The sequence below is a fragment of the Diospyros lotus genome, chromosome 12 (genome assembly GCF_014633365.1).
Source record: "Diospyros lotus cultivar Yz01 chromosome 12, ASM1463336v1, whole genome shotgun sequence".
Lineage (NCBI taxonomy): Eukaryota > Viridiplantae > Streptophyta > Magnoliopsida > Ericales > Ebenaceae > Diospyros > Diospyros lotus.
The window spans coordinates 24,466,533-24,484,134 of NC_068349.1; the positions used below are offsets into that span (position 1 = coordinate 24,466,533).

The 17,602-nt window shown below is 35.3% G+C and overlaps 1 non-coding gene across 1 annotated transcript; it reads left to right on the top strand.

Annotated features, from left to right (window-relative positions):
• Positions 1-1,400: 1,400 nt before the first annotated feature.
• Positions 1,401-1,507, top strand: LOC127787745 (small nucleolar RNA R71). Its single transcript, XR_008020210.1, has one exon. It is a non-coding gene; the product is annotated as a small nucleolar RNA R71 (small nucleolar RNA).
• The last annotated feature ends 16,095 nt before the right edge of the window (positions 1,508-17,602 follow it).

The following is a 17,602-nucleotide window of genomic DNA, read 5'->3' on the forward strand; positions in this document are numbered from 1 at the left end:
AATTAGAGGTAGTGCATCTGAGTGAAGTGGATTCTGAGAAATTAGCATATGTTGGCTCACAACTTCTGGAACATATAAAAGAAGAGATTATGAAATGCTTGTGAGAAAATTCAGACGTATTTGCTTGTGAAACAGTGGTGGGTGTTGGTTCTTTTAATCCAAGTTTCCTGAAAACAGAAAAGGGCATCAAATTAATACTTGCACCGAGGTCACATAAAGCCTTATCAAAATTAATTCCACCAATAGTGCAAGGAATAGAAAAGCTCCCTGGATCCTTAAGTTTTGGAGGCAATTTATTTTGTAGAATTGCAGAACATTCTTCATTAAGTTTCACCATCTCAAATTCCTCCAACTTTCTTTTGTTTGCAATTATGTCTTTCAAAAATTTGGCATAACTTGGCATCTGTGATATAGCATCAAGAAGAGGGATGTTAATATGCAATTTTTTAAACACCTCTAAAAATTTAGCAAATTGTTTATCCAAGTTAGCCTTCAAAAATCTTTTATGAAAAGGAAGAGGAGGTTTGTAAGATTTTAAATTAAGTGAAGAAGAACTCCTTTTTTTCTCTATTGATAAATCACGATCCTCTTCTTTGGCTTCCAGCTCTTGGTTTTCTTCCTCTTTTGTACACTCTTCATCTTTTTCTTTACTTTCAAGTTCTTTTCCACTTCGCAAAGTGATGGCTTTTACATGCTCCCTTGGATTCTTCTCAGTATTGCTAGGCAAGCCTCCTTGTGGTCTTTCTGAAATTGCTTGGGCAAGCTGTCCAATTTGAGTTTCTAAGCTTTGCATTCTTGCCTTTGTACTATTGATAAACTTTGCCATCATATCTTCCAAATTCGACTTCTTCTCTTGTGGAATTTGATGTTGTTGTTGAAAGCCGGGAGGCACTCTTTGTTGATTATTACTCCAAGAAAGATTAGGATGGCTCCTCCATCCTGGATTGTAAGTGTTGGAGTAGGGATTAAAATTTGACTTGTTGCCACCATAGGAAATAAAATTAGCTTGTTCAGAAGAACTAGAAGAAAAAGGATTTCCTACTTGACAATCTACACTAGCATGTCCCCCTCGCCCACAAAGCTCACAAGAAAGAAAATGGGGGGAAGAAGAAGAAGAAGAAGCATTCATAGCTGAAACCCCTAAATTACCCAAATTCTTATTTAATTCAGCAATTTGAACAGATAAAGCAGTGATAGAATCAACATTATAAATTCCAACTCCCTTTTTATTTGCTCTTTCATTGTCCCATTGATAACTGTTGGCTGCCATCTCTTCCAAAAGTTCATATGCTTCCTCAGGAGTTTTCCTCATAAGGGTACCACCTACAGTTGCATCTAACATCGAACGAGAAGATTGATTAATGCCACTATAAAAAGTTTGTACTTGCATCCAAACAGGTAGACCATGGTGAGGACATTTCCTAAGCATTTCTTTAAATCTCTCCCACGACTCATATAAGGATTCATTACCAAATTGTGAAAAAGTTGTTATGTCATTCCTTAATTTAGCCGTTTTAGAAGGTGGAAAATATTTAGATAAAAACTTTTGTGCCAAATCATTCCATGTAGTAATAGAACCTGCTGGAAGAGAATTAAGCCATTCTTTTGCTCTATCTTTCAAGGAAAAGGGAAACAACCTAAGTCGAACTGCATCCTCACTAACTCCATTATGCCTAAAAGTATCACATATTTCAAGAAAATTAGCAATATGAGAGTTAGGATCCTCATTAGGGCCAGAAAATTATACACTCATCTGGATCATCTGAATAATTGCAGGCTTGATCTCGAAGTTGTTTGCTTGCACATTGGGCCTTCTAATGCTTGAGGTAGTGCCATCCAGAGTAGGTGTAGCATATGAGCTCAATGTCCTTGGATTATTTTGAGTTTGTTGCTCTTGCTCCATTTTGCTCTTTTTCTCCTTCTTTTGCTTTTTCAAAGTTTTTTCAATTTCTTGATCAATAGGTATCAGTTCTCCACCACTACTCCGTGTCATGCACCATGAAACCTACAAAGAAAAAGAAAAATACTAAAAATTAAAAATAAAATTTCTAAAAGATGAAAAAAAATAAATAATTAAATAAATAATTAAATTAAATTAAAATTACAAAACCTAAAAGAAAACAAAAAGATGTTCAATCTAAGGCTAACTTATGTAGTTTTGATATGCAATAAACTAGTCCCCGGCAACGGCGCCAAAAACTTGATGTCTGATTTACGCACAATTAATTCGGGCAAGTGTAACCTAGTCAAATATGCGTATAGTGATAAAAAGATGTCGATCTCACGAGGACTAGATCACAATACCAAAACGATTCTAAATTAACCTAAGTTGAACCAATTAATTAATTGATGAATAAAAAGAAAAATAAATGGAAAACTAGATTCTTTGTGAGAAATATTAATTAATGAGTGCACTAGGGTTTAGATTTCATTTAATCTGGGTTATGTAATTATTTATTCAACCCGATTCAAAACCACAAATACCTTTACAGTATTTTATAATTATTTGCATGTGATGGTGGATTTCCCTCAATTAATTAATAAGCTTTCTCAAGTCATATTAATCCTTTATTAATTCAATTTCACTGTCAGATTTCTGAGCAGATATCAACAAAATAAATAAGCATCAAGTTCTTTGGAAACCTCTAATCTCGGAAGGGGATTTGACTCACTAAGCTTCCTCGATTCCCACACATGAGCTAATCATCTTTCGATCTCATAGTCAAACATGTGTTTTATATTGCCTATGGATCTAATTTATAACAATTCTTTAGTCAGTCATGCATAAATCATTAAATCATTAAAAGGTGGCCAATCTTTTAAAGCATTAAATGCAACAATATAAATTCCTCACGCAAATAATAATCGGGTTTTGAATCGAACCAAACAAATACTCACATAATTCTAGAATTAAAATCCATCCAAACCCTAGTTAAAATAAATTAACTAGACATTATTAACATAAAAATAAAAACAGAAAATTGAAGAAAGAGAAAAGAGTGCTTCCTGCCCAGATCTGAAACAGATTTGGGTCGCAATTGGTGCTGGTTGTTGTGCGACTGCCGGCTCCAATCTCTGTATTGTTCGCGACTTTAATTTCCCTTTATGGTGTTCGCTGCTTCTCTCCTTCAATTTCACTGTGCGCGGCTTCCCAATTGCTTCGCTGTGCGCCATCCCTCTCTTCAATTCGCTATGCCCATGCAGACCCCTCTTCAATTCCTCTTTAATATATATATATGTGTGCGCGGTGTGGGCCGCCCAAGCCTTCAATTTCAATTTCTTCACTGTGCTCCAATCTTCAAATATATTATTATATATATATGTGGCTCATGGAGCCCTAAGGCCTTCACACGCCACCGCCACCATTAGTATATATATATATATATATAATAGTTATTTTATTATAATATTATATATATAAATAATATAAGATAAAATATAATATATATATGAATATTATAGTTTAATATATAATATAATATATATAATATTTAATATACTATTAAATATAATAACTTTAATTATATTATAATATTAATTATATAAAATATTTATTTATTTATTTTAAAATTAATTTTATAATATATATATTTTTTTTTTCTTTTTACGCCCAAATCTTCAAATTAATTTCCTTTGCCAAGTTCCTACAAAAAGAGATTAAAATAATATAAAATCCATATAAATACACATTTATGTAGGAAAATTAACACAAGGTTAAGATAAAAATTAGATAAAAATATATATATAATTGAGCCCTATCAATAAATGCAAGGGTTTAAGCCATTTTCAAAAATGATTTTCAAAAATATTAAACATAGCAACAGAAATAAGAACGAAAACACCTTGCAAGACCTGTTTCCAATGTCCATATGCTATTCAAAACTAAACCATGTCATAGGGGGTTTAGCAAATATACCTTTTAACACTTGAATGCTGATGTAAAGGTTGAAATCCTTTCGGTGGAAGCAACTCTTTGCTTCAAATAGCTCTCGAACAATATTTTGATTAGACCGAACTGGCTCTTGAAGACATGAGAGCCCTAGTCAATCCACGCTTCAGCGAATGGTCGAATCCCAACCCTCTCTCTTTGTGCTAGATAGAGAAAGTAAGGGAGATTAGGACTGGAAATGAAATGGGTTTGAATCAATGAGGCTTCTCAAGCTTGGTAGTCTCACTATCAAGAATAATAGCTATGAGGAAGCAAAGGGAGCAATAGAAGAATTCTAATCAGAAAGGGTTTATGTAATGACCCGTTAGAAGACCCAGTATTTATTCAAGAATTATTTAATTAATTGTTGAAATATTTGATTAAGAGATTTTGTCAATTAATTATTTAATGTGGCAATTTAGAGATTTTGAAGGAAAATAATAGCATTTAATTCTATTTAATTTTGGAGTTAAAAGAATTTGTCAAGGTGCCAATCTAGTAATTTTTAATTGAGAGAATAGTATTTAAATAGCATTTATTTTCATTTATTTTGTGAAAATTAAATGCAAGGGCATGAAGGTAATTCTAGAGTTTTATTTTTATTTGAGAGTTTTAATAATAATTTTTGTATTATTATTAATTAAGTGATATTATGTATTTAAGGGAGAGTGAGAATCCATGCGTGAGATGGATTTAGATTGAGAGTCTCCTAGTTGTAATAGGAGGAGGATTCTAAGTTAATTAAGAATAAGGACTCCAAATTATAAAAGGACAAGGAGATGGGTTTCTAAGGCTATTTCTTTCTCTATATAAAGGCACATAAGCCATAGTTTTCTTCACGCCGCGTGAGGAGTAGAGACCCAATAAGTTTGTGAGTTACAGAAGTTGCTTTGCATAGGAGATTTTTGGTTGAGATCGTGTGAGTCGATCAAGATTTATCGAGGCAAGTATCTTCCCTGCAATCCCTTCCATTACAGGTTCATATTAGTTTCGTTTTTAGATTATTCTAGTTCTTCGTTGTAGTTTTAAGATTTATATCAGTAAGAAGAGATGTATATATATATATATGCGTATAACAGTGAAGTTATGAGCAAATTCTATTAATCCTTATCCATTTTGGATTGTAAGTTCTATTACTCCTTATCCATTTTGGATTGCAAGTTTTATTAATCCATATCCATTTTGGATTGTAAGTTCTATTACTCCATATTCATTTTAGATTGCAAGTTCTATTAATCCATATCCATTTTGGATTGCAAGTTCTATTACTCCTTCTCCATTTTGGATTGTGAGTTCTATTATTCTTTTTCCCATTTGGAGTGCAAGTCCTATTATTTCTTCTTTCTATTGACTTGCAAGTTCCTTCCTCATTTTATTTCTTTTAGAGGAAAGTTCTCATATATGCATGATTTTTATAGCGATTCAATCAAATATTATCTTTGAATCATCCTTAAAGTTGTTTTATATCGATTGGGATTTGTTTTCCAAATATTTTATTCAAAATGGTGTAGAATCATTAAGTTTTGTTTCAGATTTCAGTTTTTGTTAGCGTTCATGTTCATCAAATTTAATTGTAGATATCCGAATGGGTCTTCCCATATCCGGATGAGTTCCAAGTTCCTTGCGTATGATATCCGGATGGTTCTTCGCACATCCAGATAGCTCATATTCGGATGCCCTTTCTTCTATCCGGATAGGTCTAGTATATCCGGATGCCTCCTTCCGTATTCGGATGCCTCTCTCCAAAGTTGAATTTTATATTCAAATAAGTCTCCTGATATATATATCCGAGTGCCTTGTGAGATATCCGGATGTCCAGAATTGTATCCGGATGTCCTAGTTTCCATCTGAATATATCCCAGCATATCTGAATAGCTTCTTATTTGAGGGCCAACGTATCTAGATGAGCCTCCTTTCTATTCGGATGTTTTTCCTTATATCCAAATATCCTCCCTAATATCCAGATGGCTTTTCCAAAAATCCAAGTGACTTCCAGTGATGTTTTAATTCAAGTTTTATTCAAATAAGATATTCAATACCTCCAAATATTGAATTTTATGCTAGAATATAATAAGTTAATCATGTCCATACCATAATACATAATTCATAGAATCTTTGTATTCCAATATATTGAAGATGAGATTACATGTTTAGTGTTTATTATGGTATGTTCAGCATTATTTCATGAGATTATGTGCATACATCTTGATGTGAGCATTGAGCATGACTTTATATGGAGCACTACATATCATGTGCCAGTATTTATATGAGCATTGCATTATGCGTGCCAAGCGGCTTAGTCCATGGGGATCCCACTAGTATCAGTTTCAGTTGCAACTCAGTTTATGAGTTGCTCGCCTAGTGACGACTAGGGGGCTAAGGGCTTTGCCCACAGTATGTGCTTACATTTTTTTTCTGTTTACAGGATTCAGATCAGTCAGGTATGTTTTATCAGATTATGTGGGCCTATGAGCCAAAATTACATACCTACATTTAGTTTACAGTTTATGTGCATTACATTTTTATGAATGCAAACAGATAGTGATTATACAGTACAAGTTTAGTGAGTTATTTATCAGTATCGATATTCTTCGATTCAGCTTCAATTATTCTTTTTAGCTTATTACTTGCTGAGCTTTGTAGCTCACCTTGTACTCTTCACCATTCTAGGTCCTAAAATGGGAGTATCAGATGTGGGGTCTAGCAGTAATGCTCAGTAGTGTGTGTACTTGGAGCCGCTCAAGATAAAAGATGTCTGGGAGTCTGTTGAGTTTTGTAGTGTTTTGTCAGTTTAGATCTATTTTAGATTTCAATTGAGGGATTGTCCCTTAGTCAGAGTTTATGATTTTCAGTTTGTATTGACTCATAGTTTTTATTTTAATTGATTTAGATATTCATTTATGATATCAGATTTCAGATTATCAGTTAGTTTATTTTATTTTCCCCGTAGCACCTCTTCTCAGGCAATTCTGGGAGAGGGGGTGTTATAGTATTTTGTATTCCAATATATTGAAGATCAGATTACATGTTTAGCATTTATTATGACATGATCAACATTATTTTGTGAGATTATGTGCATACATCTTGGTATGAGCATGGAGTATGATTTTATATGGAGCACTTCATATTGTATGCTAGCACGTTTGTGAGCATTGCATTGCATTATGCGTGCCAGGCAGCTTGTCCGCGGGGATCCCATAGTATAAGTTTTAGCTCAGTTATGGGTTGTTCGCTTGGTGACGACCAGGGGGCTAGGGGCTTTTCCCACAGTATGTGCTTACAGTTTTTATGTATGCAGGATTCAGATCAGCTAGGTATGTTTTATCAGATTATGTGAGCCTATGAACCAAAGTTGCATACTTGCATTTAGTTTACAGTTTATGTGCATTAGATCTTATAAATGCAATCCAGTGATTATTATATCTCTCAGTACAAGTACAGTAAGTTTTTCTTTAGTATCGATATTCTTCGATTCAGCTTTAGTTATTCTTTCCATCTTATTACTTGCTGAGCTTTGTAGCTCACCTTGTACTCTTCACCCTTCCAGGTCCTAGTAGGAGAGTACCAGATGTGGGGCCTAGCAGCAGTGGTATGTAGTGTCTACGTGGAGCCGCTTAAGATAAAAGATGTCTGAAAGTCTGTTGAGTTTTATAGTGTTTTGTCAGTTTAGATCTATTTTACATTTCAGTTGAGGGATTGTCCCGTAGACAGAGTTTATGCTTTTCAGTTTGTATTGACTCAGAGTTTTTATTTCAGTTGATTGAGATACTCCTTTAGGGTATCTAATTTTAGTTTATCAGTTAGTTTATTTTATTTTCCCCGTAGCACCTCTTCTCGGGCAATTTTAGGAAAGGGGTGTTACAGTTTAGGCTCTCTAGGGTTAGAAGGATTTGGGCTAGGTTTTTTGGAGAAATCAGAATGCAACAACACACTCATTCTTCTCCCATTTTGCTTATATATCAAATACCCAAAACCCTAGCTGCCCAAATTCTCTCATAACGAACAAGGGACATGCAAATCGAGCTGGGGGCATGGAGGAGACCAAAAGGACACATGTTGTCCTCCCTTTGTCCGCCCTCACCACGTGTCCCAGCTTTCGATTGTAAAAGACGACAAAAAGATCGTGCATTTGTGACCCTCTGCAATAGGACCGGTCAACTGCTCGAAAGGAGCTATCGACCATTTCTCTCGAAACTGGTCGATCGGTTCCTTAGCCTAACGATCATTTTGACCTCTTTATCCAAAATTTCTAGAAATTGCATCTAAGCCCGCTATTAACTCTTAATAACACTTTCATTATCTCATAATGACACTAAGTCCCCCGTTAACTCTTAATGGTATGCCCGTCAACTCTTGACGATTGCTCCTTATTAATTAATCATTTAACCCGATCCGTTAACTCTTGATGGTAACGTCATGAACTCTTAATGACTGTTTCAGCCTTAATTGCTTAGTCAACCATCACACCCAGATATGCGTGTGACCTTCTAAGTTCACTACTAAGTAGCAATCACGACACATCAACCACCTTGACATTGACCAAACATTTTTGGTCTACAACGAGAATCTCTCCATCTCCTCAAGGTACCCCAAAAGACCCTGAGTGACAACTAACATTATGTCAAGGCGATCCTACCAGTAATGAAGTCTTACTTTAGAATAGAACCTATTGACACACATTTTTGTAATGCCCCACATCAAGCGATGGGAAGGTCTGGGATAACTTATCTTGATGGGCCAACGCGAACTTTCCAAGGGAGTCACCCATCCTTGGGCTACCCCAAGTCAAGCATGCTTAACTCTGGAGTTCTTTGCCTACATTCAGCCCAAAAGGTATCCAGCTGGTGTTGTTTTCTTTCTTACTTATTCTCGATATATACTATCATTCTCTGGGCTCTTGTGGTATTACACACATTGTGTCATCATCATGGGTCCCACAGCTGCGGGTCAACTCTTAGTTTTTAGCCTTCAACGGGCAGGAGCTCCACCATACTTATGAGCCCCTCAGTGGTTGCCCTCTGGGCAACCGATGTGGGATGAACCCAGTGAAGTTCGCTTAGGCCCATCAGGGTAAGTTGTCCTGAACCTTCTTATCGTTCGATGCGGGGCGTTACAAAAATGTGTGTCAACATTTAACGCCGTCTGTGGGAGTTCCCCCTAATGGTCCCTACAACCCCCAATAAGGGAGGGGCTGATAAAGCCCAACCACACCTGCGGGGGGAGGGGGGATGGTGTGGATGTACCGGGTTAGTCCCACATCGGTTTCCCAGAGGGCAACCATTGAGGGGCTCATAAGTGTGGTGGGCTCTTAGCTATTGAAGGGCGAGAGCTAAGAGTTGACCCGTAGTTGTGGGCCCGATGATGATGACACGATGTGTGTAATACCCCAAGAGTCTAGAGAAAAGTAGTATATATCGAGAATAAGTAAGGAAGGAAACAACACTAGCTGGATACCTTTTGAGTTGAATGTAGGCAAAGAACTCCCAAGTTAAGCTTGCTTGACCTGGGGTAGCCCAAGGATGGGTGACTCCCTTGGGAAGTTCGCGTTGGTCCATCAGGGTAAGTTGTCTCGAACCATCCTATCGCTCGATGCGGGGTGTTACAAAAATACGTGTTAACAAAACCTATTTGGGCTTTCAATTCCCATGTACTATAATCCCTCCATCCATTATCACCTTGATCGAGTGAGATTCATGGATTGATCAAACTCACTAACTAGATGACTATGCCAAAATCAGTGTGGTGAGATTGAGACAACACATCAGAACTCTTTCAGACATTGGAACACTTTCCAATCAAGTGTACCCTGGCCAGGGGTTTCTACAATTAAGGCAACCACTGATCGCAAAAGATGTTCACCTCATGCCAGAAGATGGATCCCATTAGCAATCACCTTCCTCCATATGCTACTACATAGGAACCGCACAGTGCATTTCCCACCCAATAATCGGATGGTTCTCAACAACGACAAATCCTTGGCACCGACACATGAGAGAACTATGTTGCCTTTGATCAAAGGATGAGTAACACAATTGGAGCTTGTGATAGATCATAGATCTTTTGAGCCATGTGATCTATCACGTGCGTCACATTCAGTAAGTGTTCCACTAAGACCTACCCACATGTATATTAAATCCATCTCATGCATTATGGCATGTGACTCACCATCATTTATCATTAGCATCTTATACTAATCAAAGGTAGTATCTCATGTGCTAGTCCGTACTCGACTAATCATAGTCCTCTTTTGAGAAGTCTAAGGACTAAGAATAACCATTAAGACATTCTTATTACAAAGGTCAATTGTCACATATTCTTAACACTTAAGAATAAGACATTCAATAGGAAATCTAAGGACTCATTCATATTAATGATTAGAGAGTTATGAATGAAGATATGACCTTAAATATGAAAACATATTTTATTACATATTGCAAGAATTACATCATTAGTCCCATAAATATAAATGCCAAATGCCATCTAAATCTAGCATTAGGGCACCAACTCTAACAAATGCTTGATGAGTATCGACATTTCTTTATTCAGCTACCATTTTATTTCATGTTATTACTTGTTGAGCCTTGTGGCTCACCTTGTATTCGTCACGATTCTAGGTCCTAGCGAGGGAGTTCCATGCATTGGGCCTTGCAATGTTGAGCAGTAGAGTGTGTGGGGAGCCTTTCAAAAACAAAAGATTTCTGGGAGTTGTTTGTGTCTTGAGGTTTTAGAATATTTTATATTTTCAGTTGAGGGATTTCCTTAATCAATAGTATCAGTTAGACTTATGTCTCTTGAGGACCAGTGATTATTGTTTCAGTTTATGTTGAACTCTCTCATAGTTCAGAATTTTGTTAAGTACGGTTTGAGAAGTTTATCAGTTATGATTTGATCAATTTATAGATTTTTAGATTTATTGTAAGTATTTATTTTAGTCCTTTTTCTAGTAGCACCTCTTCCTCGGCTGATCTAGGTGTTAGTGTTGGTGCCCTAATGCTAGATCTAGATGATAAATAGTGATGACAATTAGGAGCTAATGATATAAATCTTGCAAATATAAATAAATATGTTTTCATATTTTAAGGTCATATCTTCATTCAAACAACTCGAATCATAATATATGAATGAGCCCTTAGATTTCATGTTGATGGTCTTATTCTTAAGTGTTAAGGATATGTGACAAAGACTATCGAACTAAGAATTTCTTAAAGTATAGATTCCAAGTCCTTAGATTTCTCAGAAGCAGGCTATGAGTAATCAATTACGGACTGGCACATGGGTTACTACCTGTGATTAATATGAGATACTAATGATAAAGGATGGTGAGTTGGCGAGGGATTGTCGAACCACTCCAGAATTAGAGATCTATGTATCTCTTCTCTAGTTTGCAGCAAAGTGCACCCTAGGTCATCTCACAAGAAGCCTCACTTTCCTCTACGAACAAGAAGAACCAATATAACCAACAGTTTGTTTGGGGGGGGGGTTGTTTTGACAGAAAACTAATTATCAAAACAGAAAGACAATGATGTTTGGAATGCAACCGGCTGTGTATTTGTCCCCTATGTGAAATCTTCCTCGTCCACTCTATAAACCTTAGCTTGTTAGATGTTTTAATCTCTGGATATCAAACTTAAAGCATCCCCAACAACCGTCCAAGGATTAGAATGATTGGAATAACAAAATGAATATAGAAACCTCTTATAAGCAAAATGCAACCATCCACTCTCTCTATTCAACCTATCCGGACCTATGCAAGAACAACCGTTCAAGCACATAATATTCATTTCCGAGATGTTATACCAATCGGCTATAACATTCTGTTCTCTTAAGCATTTAACAGAAAATGAAACCATGCAAATTCACACAAACCTGCCATGAACTCCATGCATGTTGAGTGTAGATTTTGATGATTGATGATTGGCATGTGTGAATGTGAATTTATATTTTATGTTCTAACAAAGCATGAAGCCTTCATAAGGCTTACAAAGCTATTCTTTAGTGATTTCATGACACAGGTTATATATGGAAACTTCTTATACCTATATAGAGATTTCATTATATATGGAAACAAGTTTTTAGAGAGCTTTCTAGAAATTTGAGTATTTGAGCTATATATGGAAAGTTCTTCTTGGAATGGAAAGTCTAGAAGATATATATATGGAATCCTTGTTTATATATGGAAAGTTTTTCTTGGAATGGAAAGTCTAGAAGATATATGTATATGGAATCCTTGTTTATATATGGGAAGTTCAAAAGATCTATATGGAAGTTTTTGAGGAGATTGGAGTAGTCCTCTATATGGAGTTGCCATATATGTAACTTGGCAACATGGCATTGTTAATGTGGCATTTTGATGACATGGCAGCCACATGGAGCACACTCATCAAGGTTACATCTTCTCGTTGGTCTAAATATGGTGAGAGAATCATGGAGTAAATTTAAAGGTTCTTAGAAGCTTCTTTTCTTAGTTAAATATGGAAGAATTTTTGAATTGCATTCAAATGGAGAAGCTAAAGATTCAGCATTATTGTTCATCATTAATAGAGGAAATTAAGGTTTGAAAGTTAAACCTTGATTGATATTACTTTCCTTTATTGTTGATTCTATCTCATTAAAAGGATCCTCTACTCAAATCATGGAATCAATTATCCTACTCATTATGACTAATTGATATCTTCATTATGGGAGAATATTCTAAGGATATCTTGCATATATTCAGCTACACAAATTGATTCTCTTCTTGTTGTCAACATTTTTAGTATGGAAACTTGATCAATTAAGGGCTTTTGAAGTTATGATTGATATCTTCATTGTTGGACAAATTTGCTTCATTATTTGAGAATATTTGGATGGATTTTCCACCATTTGGAGGTTTAAATTCAAATTTCAAATTAGCTATACTTGTTATGGAAGCTAAGGGGCCAATTGCACAATCAAAGGTGATTGAAGATTCAACTAGAAGTCAGAATTGATTAGTTCTTATTTATGGTCGATTTTGCAAGAATTATGAAGGATTTTGTTGATATTTTAATCCTTAAAGTCAACCATGCATTATTGGAATTGATTTGCTCATTCAAGGCTGATTGGAGATCAACAAAAGTCAAAGATCTTGATGATCAATCAAGTTAGCTGATTATAGAAGGAAAATCAAGAATTCAAATGAAGGGCTGAGATTGGCTTGAAGACTTGACACATGGAGGGCTGAGATTGATCAAGGAAAGCCTTCTCTAGCACTATATAAAAGGGTCTCTTGAAGGCTTTGGAATAACTTTTGGAAGCCCTATCATTCTCTACATCATTAGCCAAGATTCTCATTCTCTCCAAGTCTTTCTTTTCCTCTATCTTCTTGAGAGAAAACTAAGAGAGTTCTCTACACTTCATTGTATTATTTTTGAGAGAACCCTGTTTTTCAATCTCTACTATCTTGTAAAGAGCGTACAAAATCCAAACTAGTGAGTGTGAGACTCCAGAAATAGTTTGGTGGTGGTGAAGCCAAGTGAAGGCTTTGATGGTTGTAAGAAAAGTTTCATATAGTGGATTTGATTGAAAATCCTAAGGAAGGGAATCCTTAGGTAGTGGATGTAAGCCATAAGGGCCGAACCACTATAAATCGCTGTGTCCTTCTTCTCTTCACTCTTTACTTATTCTTGCTTGATTATACTTATTTGTTTTTGTTTTTGTGTGGCCAAATCCTAAGGCCTACATTCTTGTTGGCTATTATATTTTGATTTGCTTTAATTGATCATTCTTTGTACTCATTCAATATTCCATTTGGTTTATTTAAAGTCTTGTTATTGTGTGCATTCAAATCACATGTTTTTCACCAAGTTGTAATTTGAAGAGTATATTGGATCTAAGCACATACTAGCACAGCTGGCGGATATCATATTATCCATCTAGTATTTAAGTGCTCCCGTACTCTCAACTACAATTTTGGTTTATATTAAATTTGTTTTCTCATATATATACGTGCATAAGTTTTGCATTAAAGTTTTTAAAAGGTGTCAATTCACCCCCCCCTCTTGACTAAGTTAGAACTCAACAAGTGGTATCAGAGCAAGGTTCCTAAGAGAGTGATTAATCATCACTAGGTGTATCCATGGCATCGAGTTCACGTTTTTATGAAAATGAGGGTCGTTCTTTATCTAGGGCACCATTCTTTGATGGCACCGATTATGCATATTGGAAAACAATGATGGAAGATTTTTTAACTGCATATAGTCTTGATTTGTGGGAAATAGTTAGAGATGGTCCATATGTCCCTAAGGAAAAGGTAAAGAGAGGAGAAGTAGAAGAGATAGTAGAAAAGAGTAGAGATAAGTACACGGATGAAGATAAGAGATTAATCGCTTTAAATGCTAAGGCTAAGAGTGCATTTCATTGTGCTTTAAGTAGATCCGAATTTAATTATGTACAGTGTTGTAAATCTGCTTATGAAATTTGGAAGAAGTTAGAGTTAAAATATGAAGGTACTAGTCAAGTTAGAGAAACAAAAATAAACATGTACATACATGATTTTGAATTGTTTTCTATGAAACCTAATGAATCTATCTCTGAAATGTATACTCGCTTGACTGATATTCTTAACTCTCTTGAGTCTCTTGGTAAATCATTTTCAGATTTTGAAAAGGTACAAAAGGTTCTAAGATCTTTACCGGAGGCATGGGATCCAAAGGTGACAGCCATTCAAGAGGCCAAGGATACTAAGAAGTTGTCACTAGATGAACTAATGGGTTCACTAATGACACATGAGCTTACTCTCAAAAACAGGTATAAAAACAAAGAAGATTCTTTAAAATCTAAATCAATTGCTTTACCTGTTGCACAGGAATCCAATGGAGAGGAGGATTCAGAAGAGGAGATTGCCATGTTGGCTAGGAGGCTTCGAAACTTTATGAAAAAGAATAAAAGGAGTTTCAGCAAGACTAAACCCGTAGAAGCCTCAAATGAAAAGAAAGTGGAGGTTACTTGCTACAAGTGTGGCAAGATTGGACACTACAAGTCCGAATGTCCCAAATCAAAGAAGGGTAGATCCAAAGGAAGGAGAAAGGAAGAGAAGAAAGATAGAAAAGCATTCAAAGCAACTTGGGATGTTTCTAGTGAATCTGAATCATCTTCAAGCGATGAAGAAGAAGAAAAGGCCAACTTTTGTTTGATGGCCAAAGGAGAAAATAACTCATCTTCCACAGATGAGGAGGTAAACACTTCTGAAATGGATGCATTGCTAGAAGAGTTTGATTTTCTGTTTAAAAAACATAAAACGACTATTAGAGAAATCAAGGAGCTTAAAAGAGAAAATGGTAGATTAGAAAAGAAAGAGGAAGAGTACATGGAAGAAATAGATGAGTTAAACTCTAAAATTAGGAAAATGGAAGAAAATAAACCAAATGAAGTGTGTGCATTAAAAGATACTATAAATGAATTGCATGACACTATTGATAGTCTTAGGGAGCATGAATGCATTGTATGTGATCATTCTGAGTTACTAAATGAAATAACATGTTTAAAAGAAAAGAATGAGCACTTGGAAAAATCATTTTTAAAATTCTCTTTGAGTTCCAGTAAATTGGATTCTTTGCTTGCATCTCAAAAACCATATTTTGAAAAAGCTGGTCTTGGTTTTGACCCTAGTAAACTAAAAGAGAAAATCCAAAAAACTGGTTCTTCCACTCATCTTACTCATTCTAGGTGTGTGCATCATGCTAGAATCATTAAAGGAGCAAAATATCTCCCTAGAGCTAAATATGCAAAACTAGCTAGAACTAGAAATAATAAAGTTGTTAAAACTAGGAGTTTTTGGATTCCTAAGGGTTTAAATGATCAAAAAGCTAAGGAACATATATTTGATACATATGGCTATGATTTCATGTTCTCTAACCCCCAAGGACCCAAAGTTTGGGTACCTAAGGTTCCTTGATTTGCTTAATAGGTGTGCTTGAAGGCCAAAGGTACTTCAAGCCAATGGTTCTTGGACAGCGGATGTTCAAGGCACATGACTGGAAATGCCACCTTATTTTCGTCTCTTAAAGCTAAAAAGCATGGAGGTAATGTTACTTTTGGCGATGGCTCAAAAGGGAAAATTGTAGGCATTGGAAATGTGGGTAATCCTTCTAAACTCATGTTTGAAGATGTCTTATTTGTGAGTGGCTTATCCTACAACTTGCTTAGCATAAGTCAATTAATTGACAAAGGCTACATGGTTGCATTTGAAGGTATTGAGTGCTTGATTAAAGATTCTTTAAATAAGATTGTTTTAAAAGGCATTAGAGAAGGAAACATTTATGTGCTAAATCTGAATTCTTTATGTGTTAATGATGCTACTTATCTTATGGTGAATGATAACTCTATGGATCTATGGCATAGAAGATTAGGTCATATTAGCACATCTACTCTTTCTAAACTAATAAAGAAAAATCTGATTAGAGGAGTGCCTAAATTGAATTTGAATGACCTACATATGTGTGATGCATGCATTAGAGGAAAACAAGTTAGAGAGTCATTTAAATCAAAACAAGATGTTACCACAACTAGGCCATTAGAATTACTTCATTTAGATTTGTTTGGTCCTAGTAGGGTTAAAAGTTTAGGTAGTAAATCATATGCATTTGTGATTGTGGATGACTTTTCTCGTTTTACTTGGTGCTTGTTTATTTCTCATAAAAGTGAGGCATTGCATGTTTTTGATAGTCTAATTAGAAAACTACAAAATCAACAAAATGCATGTGTAATTAAGATTAGGAGTGATCATGGTGGTGAGTTTGATAACTTTGGTTTTGGTGAGTTATGTGATAAATATGGTATTTCTCATAATTTTTCTGCACCTAGGTCTCCACAACAAAATGGAGTAGTTGAAAGAAAAAATAGGTCATTACAAGAAATTGGTAGAACTATATTAATTGAAAGTGGTTTACCTAAGTCATTTTGGGCTGAAGCAATTAATCATGCAAGTTATGTGTTAAATAGGTTGTCTATTAGAAAAGGGCTAAATAAGACACCATATGAACTTTGGCATGGTAAGACACCTAAAGTAGATTATCTTAGACCATTTGGGTGTAAATGTTACATTTTGAACACTAAATATAATTTGGATAAGTTTGATGCTAAATCTGATGTAGGTTCTTTGGTTGGTTTTTCTTCTACTAGTAGAGCATATAGAGTTTATAACTCTAGGACAAAAACAATAGAAGAGTCCATTCATGTAAAATTTGATGAATCACTAGCTAAGAGTTCTAATATTGAAGAAGATGAAGATGTAGTTTTTGAACCACAAATAGAGTCTAGTTTAAAGGAATCTACACCTAATAACATGGATTCATATATAGAAGCAGATAAATTGGAAAATGAGACTCACTTAGAATCGCAAGAAAATAATGAATTGATAGGTCCTTTGCATGATCAAAATTGGTATCAAATTAAAAATAAGCACCGACATCCAAAAGAATTAATAATAGGTGACATTTCTCATGGAGTTAGAACTAGATCATCTCATGGTGTGCATCCTTTTAGTTCTCTTGCTTTGATTTGTGAAATTGAGCCTAAGTGTATTAATGATGCTCTAAAAGCACCCGATTGGGTAATAGCAATGCAAGAAGAGTTAAATGAGTTTGAAAGAAACAAAGTGTGGAGTTTAGTTCCTAAACCTGAAAATCATTCTATTATTGGTACAAAATGGGTTTT